This window comes from Oncorhynchus mykiss, chromosome 3 (assembly GCF_013265735.2).
Source record: "Oncorhynchus mykiss isolate Arlee chromosome 3, USDA_OmykA_1.1, whole genome shotgun sequence".
In the NCBI taxonomy this organism is placed as follows: domain Eukaryota; kingdom Metazoa; phylum Chordata; class Actinopteri; order Salmoniformes; family Salmonidae; genus Oncorhynchus; species Oncorhynchus mykiss.
In genome coordinates, this window is record NC_048567.1 from 8,897,544 (window position 1) to 8,912,414 (window position 14,871).

At 44.4% G+C, this 14,871-nt stretch overlaps 1 long non-coding RNA gene and 1 pseudogene across 1 annotated transcript in view; both read left to right on the top strand.

Moving 5' to 3' along the window:
* Nucleotides 1-477: 477 nt before the first annotated feature.
* Nucleotides 478-14,871, top strand: part of LOC118945318 — a 28,037-nt gene continuing 13,643 nt past the window's right edge. The window contains exon 1 of the long non-coding RNA XR_005040472.1: nt 478-962. This is a non-coding gene — a long non-coding RNA (uncharacterized LOC118945318). The remainder of the gene's footprint in view (nt 963-14,871) is intronic.
* LOC110520801 lies at nt 9,023-14,767 on the top strand (annotated as a pseudogene).

Genomic DNA, 14,871 nt, shown 5'->3' on the forward strand with positions numbered 1-14,871 from the left:
ATGCTCTCTGCGCTTTTAACGGACCTCTGAGACTATCACAGTGCAGGTGCATTTATACGGAGACTTGATTACACACAGGTGGATTGTATTTATCATCATTAGTCATTTAGGTCAACATTGGATCATTCAGAGATCCTCACTGAACTTCTGGAGAGAGTTTGCTGCACTGAAAGTAAAGGGGCTGAATAATTTTGCATGCCCAATTTTTCAGTTTTTGATTTGTTAAAAAAGTTTGAAATATCCAATAAATGTCGTTCCACTTCATGATTGTGTCCCACTTGTTGTTGATTCTTCACAAAAAAATACAGTTTTTACATATCTTTATGTTTGAAGCCTGAAATGTGGCAAAAGGTCGCAAAGTTCAAGGGGGCCGAATACTTTCGCAAGGCACTGTATACTGTATGATACCTGACATAGTATTTAGTTCAGGTTTAGGTATGTGTACAGTATGATACCAAATGATCATGTCCAGCATGGACCCCTGTCCAAAGAACAACTACTCAGCAGATATGACGATGTATTCAACAGGCCCGTTGAATCAGTGCCTGGGGAGGTACACTTTGAATTGGATGAGAGCATCAGTCCAGTGTGCTCCTCGCAATGTGCCCATTGCAATGTGAAGGCCCAGCTGGACAAGGCGCAGATGGCCACATGACATCTGTGACTAAACCAACTGACTGGATCAGCAATATGGTCATAGTGAAAAAAACAGAGAAGCTGAGGGTCTGCATCGACCCAAAGCATCTGAACCAAGCACTGAAACGATCCCACTACATCATGCCGACACTAGAGGATGTCCTCTATAAGCTTCCAAAGGCCAGGATTTTCACCTTGGTGGATGCCCGAGATGCATTCCTTCAATGCAAGCTGGACGAAGAAAGCAGCTTCATGACTACCTTCTGGACCCCTGGGGTGGGAAACGCTGGCTCAAGCTCCCGTTTGGTGTCTCAGTGGCGCCTGAGGTATACCAACGCAAGCAGCACGAGTTACTGGCTGGGCTCAAGGGCATTGAACCCATAGCCGGTGATGTCCTGATCGTAGGCTGTGGTGACACAGACGAAGAAGCAGAACGTATTCATGATGTGAAGCTCCTGGCACTGATGGAGCGCTGCCGATCAGTTAAGCTTGGCCTTGGCCAGAAGAAGCTGCAGTTCAAGGTGAAAGATGTCCACTTCCATGGTCGCATTCTCTCGGCCAAAGGCCCGAAGCCGGACCTAAACAAAGACAGAGTGATCCTCGACAAGCCAAACCCGTCTGATGCAAAAGGAGTACAGCTTCTCATCGGCTTTGCAAACTATCTTGCAAAGTTCATGCCACACCTATCAACAGTCTGTGAGCCTCTGAGCCGGTTGCTGGACAAAGACAAGTATTTCAAGTATTTTTTACTTAAGTAGTTTACACCACTGACAATGACTCACCATATTCCAGAAGCACAATCAACACCTCTAGTCAGGTGTTGAAAACTAGTATGAGCTATACACTATGGTGCAATGCATCAGATTATTGTTTATTAAATGTGTTAATGTGTTTGTACCTGTCCCTATTCAAATAAACCAGAAAATACCACATTCACCATTATAAAGCAGTTAAGTTCTGCCACGGTTTGAGGAAAGAAAGATAGTTGGGGAAATCCCATGTCTAGAGAATCCTGTAGTAGTCTATCAGTTTTTCTGTGATGAAAATAAATCTGTTATTGAACGTTTTCCTGCAATGGTTCCTCATTCTCAAAGTGTCACTTTCTCCTCAACGTGCCAAGGCATTACTTTAGGACTCAGGAGTGAGGAAAGGACTTGGTAAGAAAGGGCCTTAAACCTACCCTTTCTGTAACAGACGCTTAAAACTAGCGTGTGTTAATTGATAGAATGCTTCAGATTGTTTATTCAATGTGTCAATGTTGGAAGAATAGGCATGACTCCCACTCACAATGGTTCTCTGGAAGGTTTTTACTCAACACCCCTCTATGGAAGTCATTAGAATTCTGTGACAAGTTAAAGGAGGATGTTTCTCAGTAATCGCCCACATTTCTTTATCATTCCATAACATCAGGAAGTAGTCAGTACCATGGAATAACTGAAGACGAGTAGGCGGCCAGTATGTTGCAATAAGCCTTAGGGAATTATTAACAGAACGGTGTTTCTGAAGAATTTATGTGTGATTCCCCACCCATCTTAAAGTGTCAATCCGCAGTTGAAACAATAACCAAACGTCTTCCCTGGCCCTGTTTTGGTAAAAAGCTGAGGGATAGGGCTGGATAAATGTAACCACTCTTAAATTTACAGACAGAGCTATGGATGCAAGGACTGACCGTCCAGGATATCAAAATGGTAAGTTATAGTGTTTGTGTACTTTTACTATGTTTACAAACATTGGAGTAAAAACAAGCTTTTATTTTGTGTTCGGATGATTGGGTAGGACAGTTGTAAAATAGCACCGGAGAAGAAGGCCGTCGTTTTACGTGTCCCCAACCAATTGTGTTTTTTTTATTTGCGTTTTTAACTTGTTTTTTTACTTATAATGTACATAATGTTGCCGCTACCGTCTCTTATGATCTAAAATAACTTCTGGACATCAGGACTGTGATTACTCACCACAGACTGGCAGAATCCTTTTTTTCCTTTAATGAGTCTGACGAGCATAATGCAAACGATATACTGCTTTCTCGGGAACAGAAAACGTTTGACCTCTGTCATTGCCAGCAAAGGGTATATAACAAAGTATTGAGATAAACTTTTGTTTTTGACCAAATACTTATGTTTGGTCCTCCTTTTCCTGAAGTCCACAATCATCTCTTTAGTCTTGGTTACGTTGAGAGATAGGTTGTTATTCTGGCACCACCCGGCCAGGTCTCTGACCTCCTCCCTATAGGCTGTCTCGTTGTTGTCGGGGATCAGGCCTACCACTGTTGTGATGTCTGCAAACTTGATAATGGTGTTGGAGTCGTGCCTGGCCACGCAGTCGTGGGTGAACAGGGAGTACAGGAGGGGACTGAGCACGCATCCCTGAGGGGCTCGTGTTGAGGATCAGTGTGGCAGATGTGTCGTTACCTCCCTTTACCTCCTGGGGGCGGCCCGTCAGGAAGTCCAGGATCCAGTTGCAGAGGGAGGTGTTTAGCTTATTGATGAGCTCTGAAGGCACTATGGCGTTGAATGCTGAGCTATAGTCAATGAATAGCATTCTCACATACAGTGGGGCAAAAAAGTATTTAGTCAACCACCAATTGTGCAAGTTCTCCCACTTAAAAAGATGAGAGATGCCTGTAATTTTCTTCATAGGTACACTTCAACTATGACAGACAAAATGAGAAGAAAAAATACAGAAAATCACATTGTAGGATTTTTAATGAATTTATTTGCAAATTATGGTGGAAAATAAGTATTTGGTCAATAACAAAAGTTTATCTCAATACTTTGTTATATACCCTTTGTTGGCAATGACAGAGGTCAAACGTTTTCTGTAAGTCTTCACAAGGTTTTCACACACTGTTGCTGGTATTTTGGCCCATTCCTCCATGCAGATCTCCTCTAGAGCAGTGATGTTTTGGGGCTGTTGCTGGGCAACACGGACTTTCAACTCCCTCCAAAGATTTTCTATGGGGTTGAGATCTGGAGACTGACTAGGCCACTCCAGGACCTTGAAATGCTTCTTACGAAGCCACTCCTTCGTTACCCGGTGGTGTGTTTGGGATCATTGTCATGCTGAAAGACCCAGCCACGTTTCATCTTCAATGCCCTTGCTGATGGAAGGAGGTTTTCCCTCAATATCTCACGATACATGGCCCCATTCATTCTTTCCTTTACACGGATCAGTTGTCCTGGTCCCTTTGCGGAAAAACAGCCCCAAAGCATGATGTTTCCACCCCCATGCTTCACAGTAGGTATGGTGTTCTTTGGAAGCAACTCAGCATTCTTTGTCCTCCAAACACGACGAGTTGAGTTTTTACCAAAAAGTTCTTTTTTGGTTTCATCTGACCATAGGATATTCTCCCAATCTTCTTCTGGATCATCCAAATGCACTCTAGCAAACTTCAGACGGGCCTGGACATGTACTGGCTTAAGCAGGGGGACACGTCTGGCACTGCAGGATTTGAGTCCCTGTCGGCGTAGTGTGTTACTGATTGTAGGCTTTGTTACTTTGGTCCCAGCTCTCTGCAGGTCATTCACTAGGTCCCCCCGTGGGGTTCTGGGATTTTTGCTCACCGTTCTTGTGATCATTTTGACCCCACGGGGTGAGATCTTGCGTGGAGCCCCAGATCGGGGGAGATTATCAGTGGTCTTGTATGTCTTCCATTTCCTAATAACTGCTCCCACAGTTGATTTCTTCAAACCAAGCTGCTTACCTATTGCAGATTCAGTCTTCCCAGCCTGGTGCAGGTCTACAATTTTGTTTCTGGTGTCCTTTGACAGCTCTTTGGTCTTTGCCATAGTGGAGTTTGGAGTGTGAGTGTTTGAGGTTGTGGACAGGTGTCTTTTTATACTGATAACAAGTTCAAACAGGTGCCATTAATACAGGTAACGAGTGGAGAACAGAGGAGCCTCTTAAAGAAGAAGTTACAGGTCTGTGAGAGCCAGAAATCGTGCATTTTCCACCATAATTTGCAAATAATTTCATTAAAAATTCTTCAATGTGATTTTCTGGATTTTTTTCCCCTAATTTTGTCTGTCATAGTTGAAGTGTACCTATGATGAAAATTACAGGCCTCTCATCTTTTTAAGTGGGAGAACTTGCACAATTGGTGGCTGACTAAATACTTTTTTAGCCCCACTGTATGAGATGAGTAATGTAGGGTATGTAAACATGATATTAAGTAGCATTGTTTAAAGTGGTTAGTGATATATTTTACATCAATTTCCATTATTAAAGTGGCTGTAGTTGTGTCAGTGTGTTGGCAGCAGCCACTCAATGTTAGTGGTGGCTGTTTAACAGTCTGATGGCCTTGAAATAGAAGCTGTTTTTCAGTCTCTCGGTCCCTGCTTTGATGCACCTGTACTGACCTCGCCTTCTGGATGATAGCGGGGTGAACAGGCAGTGGCTCGGGTGGTTGTTGTCCTTGATGATCTTTATGGCCTTCCTGTGACATCGGGTGGTTTAGGTGTCCTGGAGGGCAGGTAGTTTGCCCCCGGTGATGCGTTGTGCAGACCTCACTACCCACTGGAGAGCCTTATGGTTGTGGGCGGAGCAGTTGCCGTACCAGGCGGTGATACAGCCCGACAGGATGCTCTCGATTGTGCATCTGTAGAAGTTTGTGAGTGCTTTTGTTGACAAGCCGAATTTCTTCAGCCTCCTGAGGTTGAAGAGGCGCCTTCTTCACGACGCTGTCTCTGTGGGTGGACCAAATCAGTTTGTCCGTGATGTGTACGCCGAGGAACTTAACTTACTAACCTCTCCACTACTGTCCCGTCGATGTGGATAGGGGGGTGCTCCCTCTGCTATTTCCTGAAGTCCACAATCATCTCCTTTGTTTTGTTGACGTTGAGTGTGAGGTTATTTTCCTGACACCACACTCCGAGGGCCCTCACCTCCTCCCTGTAGGCCGTCTCGTCGTTGTTGGTAATCAAGCATACCACTGTAGTGTCGTCCGCAAACTTGATGATTGAGTTGGAGGCGTGCATGGCCACACAGTCGTGGGTGAACAGGGAGTACAGGAGAGGTCTCAGAGCGCACCCTTGTGGGGCCCCAGTGTTGAGGATCAGCGGGGTGGAGATGTTACCTACCCTCACCACCTGTTGGTGGCCCGTCAGGAAGTCGAGTACCCAGTTGCGCAGGGTCTCGAGCTTGATGACGAGTTTGGAGGGTACTATGGTGTTAAATGCTGAGCTGTAGTCGATGAACAGCATTCTCACATAGGTATTCCTCTTGTCCAGATGGGTTAGGGCAGTGTGGTTGCGATTGCATCGTCTGTGGACCTATTTGGGCGGTAAGCAAATTGGAGTGGGTCTAGGGTGTCAGGTAGGGTGGAGGTGATATGGTCCTTGACTAGTCTCTCAAAGCACTTCATGATGACGGAACTGAGTCATTTAGCTCAGTTACCTTAGTTTTCTTGAGAACAGGGACAATGGTGGCCCTCTTGAAGCATGTGGGAACAGCAGACTGGGATAAGGCTCGATTAAATATGTCCGTAAACACACCAGCCAACTGGTCTGCGCATGTTCTGAGGACGTGGCTGGGGATGCCGTCTGTTCCTACAGCCTTGCGAGGGTTAACACGTTTAATGTTTAACTCACATCGGCTGCAGTGAAGGAGATTCCGCAGGTTTTGGTTGCGGGCTGTGTCAGTAGCACTGTATTGTCCTCAAAGCGGGCAAAAAAGTGATTTAGTCTGTCTGGGAGCAAGACATCCTGGTCTGCGACGGGGCTGGTTTTCTTTTTGTAATCCGTGATTGACTGTAGACCCTGCCACATACCTCTTGTGTCTGAGCCGTTGAATTGTGACTCTACTTTGACTCTATACTGGCGCTTAGCTTGTTTGATTGCCTTGTGGAGGGAATAGCTACACTGTTTGTATTCGGTCATGTTTCCGGTCACCTTGCCCTGGTTAAAAGCAGTGGTTCGCGCTTTCAGTTTCACGCGAATACTGCCATCAATCCACGGTTTCTTTTTTGGGAATGTTTTAATCGTTGCTATGGGTACGACATCGTCAATGCACTTTCTAATGAACTCGCTCACCGAACCGGCGTATTCGTCAATGTTGTTGTTGGACGCAATACGGAACATATCCCAATCCACGTGATCGAAGCAGTCTTGAAGCGTGGAATCAGATTGGTCGGACCAGCGTTGAACAGACCTGAGCGCGGGAGCTTCTTGTTTTAGTTTCTGTCTGTAGGCAGGGAGCAACAAAATGGAGTAGTGGTCAGCTTTTCCGAAAGGAGGGTGGGGGGAGGGCCTTATATGCGTTGCGGAAGTTAGAATAACAATGATCCAGGGTTTTACCAGCCTTGGTTGCGCAATCGATATGCTGATACAATTTAGGGAGTCTTTTCAGATTAGCCTTGTTAAAATCCCCAGCTACAATGAATGCAGCCTCAGGATATGTGGTTTCCAGTTTGCATAGAGTCAAATAAAGTTTGTTCAGGGCCATCGATGTGTCTGCTTGGGGGGGAATACGGCTGTGATTATAATCGAAGAGAATTCCCTTGGTAGGTAATGCGGTCGACATTTGATTGTGAGGAATTCTAAGTCAGGTGAACGGAAGGACTTGAGTTCCTGTATGTTGTTATGATCACACTCGTTAATCATAAGGCATAAGGCATGCCCCTCTTCTTACCAGAAAGATGCTTATTTCTATCGGCGCGATGTCTGAAGAAACCAGCTAGGTTCACCGACTCCGTTAGCGTCTCTCGAGTGAGCCATGTTTCTGTGAAGCAAAGAACGTTAGTCTCTGATGTCTCTCTGGAATGCTACCCTTGCTCGGATTTCATCAACCTTGTTGTCAAGAGACTGGACATTGGCGAGTAGTATGCTAGGGAGTGGTGAGTGATTTGCCCGTTTCCGGAGCCTGACCAGAAGACCGCCTCGTTTGCCTCTTTTACGACGTCGTTGTTTTGGGTCGCCGGCTGGCATCCAATCCATTGTCCTGGGTGGAAGGCAGAACACAGGATACGCTTCGGGAAAGTCATATTCCTGGTTGTAATGATGGTGAGTTGCTCTTATATTTAGTAGTTCCTCCCGACTGTATGTAATAAAACCTAAGATTACCTGGGGTACCAAATACTGCATAGTTTCCTAGGAACGCGAAACAAGGCGGCCATCTCTGTCGGCACCGGTAAAGCACCGCCTTATCTCAGCTCACTGGTCACCATAGCAGCACCCACCCATAGCACGCGCTCCAGCAGGTATATCTCACTGGTCATCCCCAAAGCTAATTCCTCCTTTGGCCGCCTTTCCTTACAGTTTTCTGCTGCCAATGACTGGAATGAACTGCAAAAATCACTGAAGCTGGAGACCCATATCTCCCTCACTAACTTTAAGCACCAGCTATCAGAGCAGATCACTGCATCTGTAAATAGCCCATCCAGCTACCTCATCCCCAATACTGTTATTTATTTTGCTCCTTTGTACCCCAGTATCTCTACTTGCACACTCATTTTCTGCACATTTATCACTCCAGTGTTTAATTGCTATATTGTAATTATTTCTCCACTATAGCCTATCTATTGCCTTACCTCCCTTATCCTACCTCGTTTGCACACACTGTATATATACTTTTTTCTATTGTATAATTGACTGCATGTTTGTTTATTCCATGTGTAACTCTGTTGTTTGTGTCGCACTGCTTGGCTTTATCTTGGCCAGGTCACAGTTGAAAATGAGAACTTCTTCTCAACTAGCCTAACTGGTTAAATAAAAATATACAGCAGTGGAGGCCGCTGAGGGGAGGCCGGTTCATAATAATGACTGGAAAGGAGCTAATGGAATGGCATTAAACACATGGAAACCATGTTTTATTTATTTGATACCATTCCACTTATTCCATTCCAGCCATTACCACGAGCCTGTCCTCCCCAATTAAGGTGCCACCATCCTCCTGTGGTGTACAGTATGTGTATATTTTGCATTTGTTAAATTATTTTGATGTGATATAAAAGTAAAGGGCTTTATTTTTCTAGTATCGCATTTGAGAATCGATTGGCGCTTAGAGGTTTTGACTGCCAGAGCCAGTCTACCTCTGAAAATAACAGAAGGTCCTTGGACCTTAAGGAGTAACGGGGAGGTTAGGCTCCTTAAGAGGACATCTTGAGCTAGTGCTAGCTATGAATATTTATTAACATTTAAGATGCATTGGGATGTCAGTTTCCATGTGATCAATGCATTTTGAAAAGTCAGCGCTACATATACAGTACATGTCTTTCTGGAGATGTCTTTCTGGTACTAGTAAAAATGTGTTTTGTGCTTCACCACTGTACTGTAGTTCATTCTAACGGTCCTAAATTCTAGAACACTGCTGTGCTTAGGCGTACACGTTTTGGACTATGATAGACGCTCTACACCTGCCTCTTACCTGTGGAATGTGATGATGTCACGGACAGGTAGCGCAGGTGCGGCCGCTCCATGGCAGTGGGTGTGGCCAGCAGCAGGTGGCGGTTGGCATGGAGATGAGACCGGAGACATTCTCCATCTTCAGAACACAGGAGAACGACCCGGTAGGTGGAATAATCAACCACACTTTATTCTGTAGCATGTGGTAATAAGTGTGGAGGGTACTGATGTTTCATCTCCCTCTGTCCCCAGGCCTGTCAGTCAGAACAGCACCTAGGGCAGTACTACACTGTGCCCCCCTCCCACTTCCACACTGTCTTCCCCCATGGCCTGCCTCCACGATACCAACAACAGGTAGTGTGTGTGTGTGTGTGTGTGTGTGTTTGTGTGTTTATTACAGTATGACTGACTGTCTGTACCCGTGTCCAGGTGAAGATGTTTAACGAGGGCTGTGTGATGGTGAGGCAGCCAGCTCTGGAGCTGATATCTCACCTGAAGCGAGCTGACTACAGCAAGCCCAACCTGCGCTACCTACTCTGTATCCTACCCTACCTAATATACCTGATCACACCTCAGTGTACCTTTACACATTTAATATACAGTCGTGGCCAAAACATTTGAGAATGACACAGATATTAATTTCCACAAAGTTTGCTGCTTCAGTGTCTTCAGATATTTTTGTCATATGTTGCTATGGAATACTGAAGTATAATTACAAGCATTTCATAAGTGTCAAACACTTTTATTGACAATTACCAGAAGTTGATGCAAAGAGTCAATATTTGCAGTGTTGACCCTTCTTTTTCAAGACCTCTGAAATCTGCCCTGGCTTGCTGTCAATTAACTTCTGGGCCACATCCTGACTGATGGCAGCCCATTCTTGCATAATCAATGCTTGGAGTTTGTCCGAATTTGTGGGGTTTTGTTTGTCCACCTGCCTCTTGAGGATTGACCACAAGTTCTCAATGGGATTAAGGTCTGGGGAGTTTCCTGGCAATGGACCCAAAATATCAATGTTTTGTTCCCTGAGCCACTTAGTTATCACTTTTGCCTTATGGCAAGGTGCTCCATCATGTTGGAAAAGGCATTGTTCATCACCAAACTGTTCCTGGATGGTTGGGAGAAGTTGCTCTCGGAGGATGTGTTGGTACCATTCTTCATTCATAGCTGTGTTCTTAGGCAAAATTGTGAGTGAGCCCACTCCCTTGGCTGAGAAGCAACCCCACACATGAATGGTCTCAGGATGCTTTACGGTTGGCATGACACAGGACTGATGGTAGCGCTCACCTTGTCTTCTCCGGACAAGCTTTTTTTCCGGATGTCCCAAACAATCGGAAAGGGGATTCATCAGAGAAAATGACCTTTTGCAGAATATCAGTCTGTCCATGATGTTTTTCCTGAAGAGAAGTGGCTTCTTTGCTGCCCTTCTTGACACCAGGCCATCCTCCAAAAGTCTTCGCCTCACTGTGCGTTCAGATGCACACACGCCTGCTGCCATTCCTGAGCAAGCTCTGTACTGGTGGTGCCCCGATCCCGCAGCTGAATCAACTTTAGGAGATGGTCCGGGCGCTTGCTGGACTTTCTTGGGTGCCCAGAAGCCTTCTTCACAACAATTGAACCGCTCTCCTTGAAGTTCTTGATGATCCGATAAATGGTTGATTTAGGTGCAATATTACTGGCAGCAATATCCTTGCCTGTGAAGCCCTTTTTGTGCAAAGCAATGATGACGGCACGTGTTTCCTTGCAGGTAAGCATCTGTTATTTGAACTCAATCAACATAACAGAGTGATCTTCAGCCTTGTCCTCGTCAACACTCACACCTGTGTTAACGAGAGAATCACTAACATTATGTCAGCTGGTCCTTTTGTGGCAGGGCTGAAATGCAGTGGAAATGTTTTTTTGGGGATTCATTTAATTTGCATTGCAAAGAGGGACTTTGCAATTAATTGCAGTTCATCTGATCACTCTTCATAACATTCTGGAGTATATGCAAATTGCCATGCCATCATACAAACTGAGGCAGCAAACTTTGTGGAAATGAATGTGTCATTCTCAAAACTTTTGGCCACGACTGTACACAGTCATCCCTGTACCTCTCTATGACCTGTGTTGTCTACCTGTATTGTGTTGAATTATGTTGGTGTTGACCTTGACTGGTTGTGTAGATGGGGTGAAGGGCAGAGGGAAGACCATGTCTCTCTGTCAAACTGTCCACTACTGCTCCACACAAGGATGGCTAGTACTACACATACCAGATGGTGAGTAACACACACACACCCCGACGTGGCATACACACAGACACACAAAATAATGATGATGATGATGATGATAATAATCTCCTCTCTATAGCCCACCTGTGGGTGAAGAACTGTAAGGAGCTGTTGCCCTCCTCCTACCACGCCTCCCGCTTTGACCAGCCAATACAGGCCTCCAACTGGCTACGCAACTTCAGAACCACCAATGAACACTTCCTCTCCAAGGTAGCCCCTCCTCCTCAGATAGATAGTGGGCGCCAGGTACAGTGCCTGTCAAAAGTTTGGACACACGGTGTGCAAAACTGTCAAGGCTTTGCACACCGTACAAACCCAAAAAGCTGTAATCACTTTTTGGGTTACTACATGATTCCATATGTTATTACATAGTTTTGATGTCTTCACTATTATTCTACAATGTGGAAAATAGTAAAAGAAAGAAAGAAAGAAACCCTGGAATGAGTAGGTGTGTCCAAACCTTTGACTGGCACTGTATGTGTTGCCTGTAGGAACACATCTAGGATCAGTTTACCATCCCCTAATCCTAACATTAGAAGTAAGATACAGTGCCTTCAGAAACTATTCACACACCTAGACTTTTTCCACATTTTGTTGTTACAAAGCCGGATTAAAATTGATTTAATTGTTGTTTTTTGTCAACGATCTACACAAGTTCTCAAAGTGGAAGAAACATTTTATTTTTTTAATTCATGGAAAATAAAAAAATTAATATTTTGATTTGAGTTAATACATGTCAATCACATTTGGCAGCAATTACAGCTGTGAGTCTTTCTGGGTAAGTCTCAGAGCTTTGCATACCTGGATTGTACCATATTTGCCTAATATTTAAAAAAGGAACATTCAACGTCATCTTTGTAAGCAATTCCAGTGTATATGAAACTTTGTTTGTTTCACAGTGTCGGTTTCTTTTTATCCTAAAAAAACTCCAGAGGCCTTGCCGATGACAAGTATACCCATAACATGATGCAGCCACCACCACTCTTGAAAATATGACATGATACTCAGTGATGTGTTTGTTGTGTTGGATTTACCCCAAACAACACTTTGCATTCAGGACAAAAAGTTAATTTCATACCACATTTTTTCAGTATTACTTTAGTGCCTTATTGCAAACAGGATGGCTTCCTTCTTTTCACTCTATCAATTATGTTAGTATTGTGAAATAACTACTATGTTGATCCATCCTCCGTTATCTCCTATCACAGCCTTTAAACTCAAACTTTATTTAAATCACGATTCGCCTCATGGTGAAATCCCTGAGTGGTTCCTGCCTCTCCGGAAACTACGTTAGGATTGCCGCCTGTATCGTTGTGGGTTTAATTTTACACTTTGGATGGTGCATCAATAATAGCTCCACCATACTCAAAGGGATATTCAATGTCTGTTTTATTTGTATATTTACCCAACTACCAATAGGTGCCCTTTGTGAACCACAGGAAAATCACCATGGCCTTTGGTTGAATCTGTGCTTGAAATTCATTGTTTGACTTAGGAACCTTACTGATAATTGTGTGTGTGGGGTACAGAGATGTCATTTTAAATACTATTGCACACAGTTGTTAAGCATATTTTTACTCCTTGAGGCATCCTGTATTCGTGACTGTGTCTCCCCTTGTTGTTTTAGATCAAGTTGAGGCAGCGGTAGGTGTGGACTAAAAGAGAGAGCACTGAGGAGGGACGGCCACTAGGGGAGCTGGTGGACATGGTGAGTCCAGTGTCAACGTGCCCTTTATTAAGGCGTCAGCATCCTTCAGTTTGGCCGAACGAGTGTGCTCGCATGCTCCCTTAAGACCTTCACTTGAAAAATGAGTGTTAATAGTGCTGTTTGTCCATTTTTGAGATGCCGTAGTCAGAATTAATCTAAAATAACTTAATCTGTTATGACGTTTTTGCCAAGGCGATCTTAGTCATGCAATTTTATATTTAACTAAGATGTATTGTGCAGTATTTTTCAATAAAAAAATTTGCATGAAAACAAGTAATCTCTTGTTGAATGACAACAAAGACTTTATTGCAGAATCCCTACTGTTTTCATGTGGAAGCCTTGCGTCTGGGCTCCAGTTCTGAAACATAATTGGTTCAGTGCACTTCTCTTAAGAATCTCATACCACGTATCATTGTTAAGCTGTGCTTTTTTCTCCCCAGGGAGTGTCTCGTGTGAAGAGCAGCAGTGATGTGGTGGGGGCAGTTCTAAAGGAGCTGAGGCTACAGGCTGGGGGGACAGAGGGGGGCTTCAGGCTGGCTGTGGCTGTTGATGGAGTCAACGGTCTCTGGGGAAGGACCACGCTCAAGAAGGAGGACAAGAGCCCTGTACTAATACACCTATACATTCATTCACCTCACTGTGGATCTATAAAAAATGTTGATTTCTATTGCTTCCATTTTTGCCTTTGTAATTTCTGTGTAAAGATTGCTTACTTGACTGACCTTTCTCTCCCCTGTCACTTTTCCCGTGTCTCTCCTCTCTGCCAGGTGGCTCCAGAGGAGTTGACGTTGGTTCATAACTTGAGGAAGATGATCAACAATGACTGGGTGAGAACTGCATGGTGGTTATCCTCTGTGTAATAGACATTAGACAATTGTGATTTACACCTCTGTTCCTCTCTCTCTCTCCTCAGTGTGGAGGGGCGGTCATCGCCACGCTGTCTCAGACAGGATCTCTCTACGCTCCAAGCTCTGCCTACCTGCCCCAGGAGCTGCTGGGAGAGGCAGTGGTCATGATTACACCCTGGTTAATGTTGTTGTATGTCCAGTCCAAAAACTACCTCTAACCCTTGGTGTCTATTGATCTGGGCTAACAAGGGAATGATGTAGATGTTTTTGGACAAGACCCTTCTGATGTGTTTATTTGACTGATGATGCATATAGAAACAGAAGTTCACATATTAAAAACATCTATCCTCTGTTCCTCCTACAGGAGGGCTTTGACAGCATGGACCCATTTATCCCAGTACCAGTCTCCCTCTACAGTGAGAAGGAGTTTGAGAGCTGTTACCTCTACTACCTGGACCGCCACTGGCTACAACACCCACACAGTAAGAGATATTCACTTTCACCACTGTTTGTGATGGTTTAGATTATGACATGTTGAACTGATTGAGAGATTTCTCTCTATAAGGTCAGACAGAGGAAGGGAAGAAAGAACTGATCTTCCTCAGCAACAGAAACCCTTCTGTACTGGAGAGACTGTGTGCCTTCCTGTAACATCACACATGGGCCCACACCCTCCCACTCACCCATAGAGATAGGACTCATCTTTATATCTGTGACAGCATGGGCAGTGCCATTGAGGCTATAACCCATAGGAATCCCCACTCAGTTGACTACTTTGACCACTTTAAAATGGCGGAAGCCCTCGATGGTGCTGCCCATGCGACATCAAGGCCACTAGCATTCTCTATGGGACAAACGCCAACAGACTCATACATGGATTATAACGTTGCAGTTGTGTATGTGTCCCTCCATAAATTATTCTGTTGTGATGCATGATAGTGTCTTTCATAATAAAAATATACATAAACAGTCAGATCTCATGTTCTCTTTTATATGAGCCAATACAGCCATTTTCTTCATGAAAAGTTAGTGATATTTGTCTTTTGAATATAGAGAGTACCTGACACAATGCA